We start from the raw sequence: 6480 nt of genomic DNA on the forward strand, positions 1-6480 counted from the left end.
AGAAGTCTACTTTTATAAGGCAGGTGAGAACTCTAGGGAAGATAAATATGTTTTATTAGCCTAACAAGATTGCATTTTGGTTTTAATTCAATTCATCTTTTGCCCTGACAGTTTACCATGCTACTGAAGCACACTGAGTTCAGATGAGAACTGCACCTGTCCCCAGAGGGGGTCTCTGAGCGGGCAGGCTGGCTGGCTAGGGGAGAGTTAACACGACTGGCATGATTTTCCTGTGGTGCAGTAGTGCCTCAGGGCCCCAACCCAGCCTGAGAGGAAACCGGCCACTGTATCCCCCCAGTACCACACAATCCCCAGTCCTGCTGGGCTCTCAGACAAAAGGCTAGGGGCAGGGATCACCCTGCACGGTGTGTGGGATGCGGTTTTTCCGGTTCCTTTGCCCTCTGGGCAGAGTTTTGTTAGTCCGAGATGAGCTGCAAAGATACTCGAAAGAAAAGAGTGAAAAGGGAGAGATTTGTAAGTGGGGTTTGAGGGCCTACAAGAAAGCTAGGGAGGGACTTTTTAGGATATCAGGTAGTGATAGGACTAGGGGGAATGAAGCTGGAAGTGGGGAGATTCAGGCTGGACGTGAGGAAGAAGTTCTTCCCCATGAGAGTGGTGAGAGCCTGGAATGGGTTGTCCAGGGAGGTGGTTGAGACTCCATCCCTGGAGGCGTTTATGGCCAGGCTGGATGAGGCTCTGGCCAACCTGCTCTAGTGTGAGGTGCCCCTGCCCATGGCAGGGGGGTTGGAACTAGATGACCCTTGTGGTCCCTTCCAACCCTGACTGATTCTATGATTCTATGAACTGGCCATCTAAGTCGATCGGTGAAGCAGCAGCTGTTAGCAGAGCTATCAATTTGTTTGGTTTTGTTTTGTTCTCTTTTGTTTTTTCTAGTTTCCCACTCAGGGATAAAAAAAATCATCATTCCTCTGCACAGAGTACTGAATTATCCATATTTAAAAGAAATGTTAAGCCTCGTTAAATCTGGGCATCACCCAGTATTGTACTGGTGTGGGTGTATCAGGGAAACCTCTATTTAAAATGCTGCAACCCCACAACTCACATGGAAGCAGAAAGGCAAAAAACACCCCTGTGGGCCTCCTCCAGCTGCTACCTAGGTGTCCTGCCCTGCGCCGCTCTCCTAGCACTGGCAGCCACAGCTCCACCGAGAGCTGAGGGTCTGGAAAAGCCTGTAAAACCCCAGGGAAGCGCAGAGAGTGTGCTTGGGAAAATGCTCATACACTCCAATGATTCCTGGGGATTATTTCAGGCTGGTGAAACGATGTTTCTGTTGACTGAACAATTACTGGAGGTGAAGTGGAAAACACATGGCGTTTAAATGTTTATCTAGACTGCATTTTCATTTTCCCTAAACCAGCTTCCTCCCAGCAGGAGAGTTATTGAGAGCAAATGTGCATTGTGGAGTTTGACTCACTGGGAATGAAGGAGAAACCAAGGGACAGGACAGGACAGGACAGGATGGTACAGTAGTCAGAACAGCTGAGCCTCACCACCCAACCACATGTTCTTTCTAAATAGGGCCTTCCTCATCCCTTATTCTTTCTCTCACTTAGTAATTGCCCATATATCCTCTCTCCTCCCTGCATAATTCCTGTTGCTGTCAATCAGCCACTGGCAAAGAGCAGGGAGCTGTTGCTTAAGAAACAACTCTCACCCAGAGCACTGTTGTCAAACATCAGGCACACGGTTCCCTAACCTGCCATTGCCCAAGACAGCAGAGCAGTCTCCTCTGCTCACATACAAGAAAAGCTTTTGAAAACAGTTTTACATGTTGCAGCTGCTCCTCTGTCTAGGCTGTAGCACTGTAACTCCAAGTACAACATTGCTCCCCTCCAAGCAGTTACTCAGGCAGCTGTCTGGTTGTCTGGTTTAGAAGCCAGGAATGCCTGCAGAGGATTAGGTTCTATGTGCCTAGGCCTGATGCTCAACTGCATGGCTTCCAGCTGCAAATTTGAGAGCAGGCTTTCCACAGCACTCAGTACTTACTGGCCTTCCCTTCCATGACCTGTAATCATTTGGACACCCAAGCATAAACGGGGGCTGTGTAAAGTCTGATGACACAAAATGAGCCATTCATAAAATGGACAGGACTCCACAGGATGTGCGTGTGCCAGGTTTATCCTTTGAGTCAGATGGCTTGGGAGGGCTTTGTCCGGCAGTGGCAGCCTAAACACTAGATTTACTGCCTAGTAAAATCTCAACCACAGCAGCTGGTAACAGGCATGTGTTAGGAGCCAAAAGATGTTTTGCAAACATATTATAATACGTAGAAGTATTAAGCCTGATCGCTTGTAGAGAAGTGTCCTGTGAGTAGAAAAATTACTTTCAGTAGGTATTTATCTGGAGAGTATTTATCTGCCTTTTTTGAGCATGATATTTCATAGTGTATGAAATGATGGCTTTACCAAAGTCTGCCCCTTCACAATATCAACTGCTATCCAAGAAGCAGTGATACCATAACAAATGAAATCAATTCTGTGTGCTTTTCTGAGAGAGGCAAGAATGAGTACCTAAGCCTGATTAGCCATCTGTAAACTGGTATTGCCACAAACTGACCCTTTGCTACACTTTTTTTTAGGCAGAAGAGCTAGTGTGGCATTTCCACTGACCATGCAAAGTGAGATAAGCCAGTGCTGACTTCCAAAAGTAGAGATTTTTGGAGAGGTAGTTTTAGTAGGTAGGTTTTACTGATCTCATTCACCACACAGATACAGAAACCTTCATGTTGGGAGAAGAGAGGAGATGCTGTGTGGAATGGCTATAAGTCAGGGCATTTCACTATTAAAACAAAAAAAGAGATAATTATTGTATTCCTGTCATCATGAGACCTACATATTCTGAAAGCGGTAGAAAGTGCTTTTTCATTAAAGCCAGAATTCCTGGAATGCAAGTGGTGCTGCATAGGGCTTGAAATTTTGTCCCATTCTGACCTTCAGACATCACATGTGTTATAAGTAGGAAATTATGCAAAACAAAATTAACTGAGACCTTTTTGAATGCAGGCAGCAATGCTTTCTTCCCACTAGCAGCAAAAAAGAGTCCTTTCAGAGCACCATGCTACCAAATGTATATGTTGTGCAATGCTCTCAACATTTTTTAGTAGTTCTGTAGAGCCTACATTGTATTTTTAAACCAAATGCTTTTAGGGTGTATTTTCCTGGCAGCAAAGCAATTAATATTTAAGTTTTTTAGGAACACTGGCACCATAAACCATTTTTATAATATTAACAAAGACAGTCGCAGCAAATTGGCATACTTGCAGAATACAGAAGTTGAGAAATCTGGTCAGACTGGTTTCTGAAAGAGATCCCTGTTGAAGTGATAAACATTAAAATGCTATTAAGATAACATTAATAGTTGTGCTTTCAAATAAGCTTAAGCAATCTGGTCACTCAAAAAACCCCAAACATATGAGGGAAATCATGCAGTGAAAAAAAAAAAATCTGCTTCCAGGGAATAAACCTAAAAGGGCACTTACATCAAATCCAATTGTGAAATTATACACAAAGGAAAGAACCTAAGTTCCATTAGGAACCTTGAGTTGTCTAAAATGCTTTTACAGTTCTAAATGCAGTACCTTTATTTTTATAACAGATGGATGCGAATATTGAACTTTCCTTTCTTTTACAACTCCCTGCTTCCCAGAATGGAAACAATCCATTTTATTAGCCTTAATGTCACATTTCTTGTTTTGGCAGAAGTTTTTATTTACTATTGTTTTTCTTTCTTTTTTTTTTTTCTTCCCCCAGACATTACAGGCTTTGATATGGATCATTTCTTTCAGGATACATACTCACTGCAGAATTATCTATATTCAAGCTGCTCAGGTGCACCCTGACCACAAAATAATTACTGTAGCCACTTCCATGTCCAGCTAAGATTTCTTGGGATGCACATGTGGGATTTTTTTTTTTAATTTCTGGATAACTAACAGCACTTGATTGCTGGCACAGCCAAGGGGTGGTTTAATTTGAGTTTTCACCTATAAATCTGATGGGGCAGCCACTACAGTTAAGGGGGTTTGTGAATAGCTCAGACTTAACTCAGGGGCAATGTTCAGTTTAGAGCTCAATGGAGCTTTTCACTGGCAACACATCTTTTGTGTGGAGCTGGGATAAGGAGAGCATTGAGCATGGAGCTGTCTGCAAATAAAGCAAGTTCTTCAGGATCAGGGCAATGGCAATATTGAAACCACTTAAGGAAGCTGGACTGAAACTTGAGTTAGATTTTTCAGTAGTCTGAGCCAGTCATATCCATATCTTTTGGAAAGGCAAAGCTTTGATGTGAGTCTGTCCTTCCATGCACTCAAGTTTCCATCAGCTCAGAGCTGTAGCCTTTGTTAATACCAGAGCACAGCTGTGGCCCAAGCATCCCACTCCAAAATAGGGGAAATTATCCTGAGAGCATTGCAGCAGGAGGTAAGACAGAGGTTGCAAGAGCGCAATGCTTTGGAAAAGGGCCTCAACTTAAGGTTTTAGGGCAACTTCTTTCAAATGAGTTCATGACATTATATACATAAATACCTGTAACATAACACCTGTATGACAGTGTTCCTATTCCAGGTGAAGAAAACAGGTGTATATAGAGGTTGGAGAAAGGAGCTTGCCCTTGAGAATGAGAAATACATAGCAGAAGTGGGGCCATTTGGGAAGATCTGCAAGCATGGATGGCATTTCTGTAACTACTAATAAATGAAGTCGTTGTTTGTTTGTTTTTTAATAGAATTGTACAATGAAGAAACTTTTCTAGAAGCGTAAATTGTAAAAGGTATTTACAATTCTTTTTACATAAGTGGAAAATATCAACAGTCCCTTAAAAATACCTAGAAAATGAAGCCTTTTTGAAAGAAAGGTTCTTAGGTTATTTATATGCTTTGCTAAGTTTTATTCAGAAGCTTTCTGGAAGCTAGAAGTGCCATGTTATAGTTAAAAAAAGCACTGAAGCAGTACGAGAGTCCAAACCCTCCATTGTAAAACCCAAATCACCATGAGTGTGCATCAGATGCTGAAAAAAGATGTCAAGAACTGACTGGTGAGCAAACTGTGGTGGTATTTTAAACCAAAGGGTAACAGTGCATGCCTGTTGCAGGCACATTGTTGCCAATGGAACCATGGAAGGTGGCAAAACATGCCCAGCACAGACCCCCAGCCTCTGCTGTCTGGGCTGGAAGTTATTGCTCACCATTTGCTAGTGTATTCATCACACTCTGAGGTGAGTCCTAAAATCTCAGTGCCTGTAGGAGTATCAATTGGAGCAGATACACAGGCTTGGATTCTGACAAGCACTGATACCAGTGCTTCTGCAGCCTGCACCCCGTGCTCTGGCACTCGTGGCCTGACACCAGTACCTGCACTGCTCAGTTAAACTGAATACAGCAGAGTCTGTCCCAGGCAAAACTCATCAACCCTGCTCCAAAGCCTTTGGGGGTCTGATTTAATCAGAGCCTCCTCTGAGGGAGGGAAGAGAATCCTGTATGAAATTCCTCAGCCAACTGGAAGAGAAGCTTCAAAATGTTCCACAGCTTGAAGTGTGGCACAGGAGGATGGGCACCAACTCAGCTCAGCTGGGTTGCAGTTCCTGGTAGGCTACAGAGTAAGCAGAAATGGATCAGGGATGCTAGTTCAATACCCCATGTAAATATCCAACAAAGTATCTTTTCTCTCCCTCTACAATTCCCATTATTTCTGCATCAAGGCAAAACCCCAATTGCTTCCCTGGTTTAGGAGAAGTTCGTACTTTGCCAACTGGGGAGGTGCCCCTGTTTCCACACCCTTTGCCCAGTAGTGCAGCAAAGCTTGCTCAGCTCCTGCTCAACAGCTTGAGACTTACAAATTGGCTCAACCTGGTGAGCTTTAGGCCCCAAATGACTCTTCAAATATTCATGTTGAGGAGCAGTACAAGTGCATCACAGAAGAGCAAGCCACTTTGATGTCTGGGTTCCTCCTTTAGGAGTGGAATTTATTGTTGGCTTGACCAGGACTGGCTGCTGTTCTCAAGCTCCCTGTTTCATCCGGCTGGACTCTGCAGCTGCAGCAGGTTGAAGTTTTTCCCTGCAACAGGCTGGGGTTTTTTCCCTGGTTTTGGAACAAAGAGGAATCGCTGTGGAGGTCTGGGGTCTTACGAATGCTTGAGGCACTTTACATTTTCAGGACAATGCAGGGTAGTGGTTGGTTGCCTGGCCCGCGCCAGGGCGCAGCACAGTGAAGGCGACGCCATGGGCAAACCTGTGGCAGCGGTCTGCTAAGCTGCATCGTCCCTGACCGGGACAAAGCTGAGCGCGGCACCTCGTCCCAGAGGACGAAACTTCTCCTCAGGTGGAGGCCGACAACGCCACCGCCGGGATGGCTCCACCCCGCCGGGGCCCCTTGCGCCGCGTGACGCGCTCGGCCGCGCAGCCACGGCACCCCGCTTCCCCGGCTACCCCTCTGATGCCGACTGCCCCCCGCAGCGCCAGGCCCC

Source organism: Indicator indicator, chromosome 8 (assembly GCF_027791375.1).
Source record: "Indicator indicator isolate 239-I01 chromosome 8, UM_Iind_1.1, whole genome shotgun sequence".
NCBI lineage: Eukaryota > Metazoa > Chordata > Aves > Piciformes > Indicatoridae > Indicator > Indicator indicator.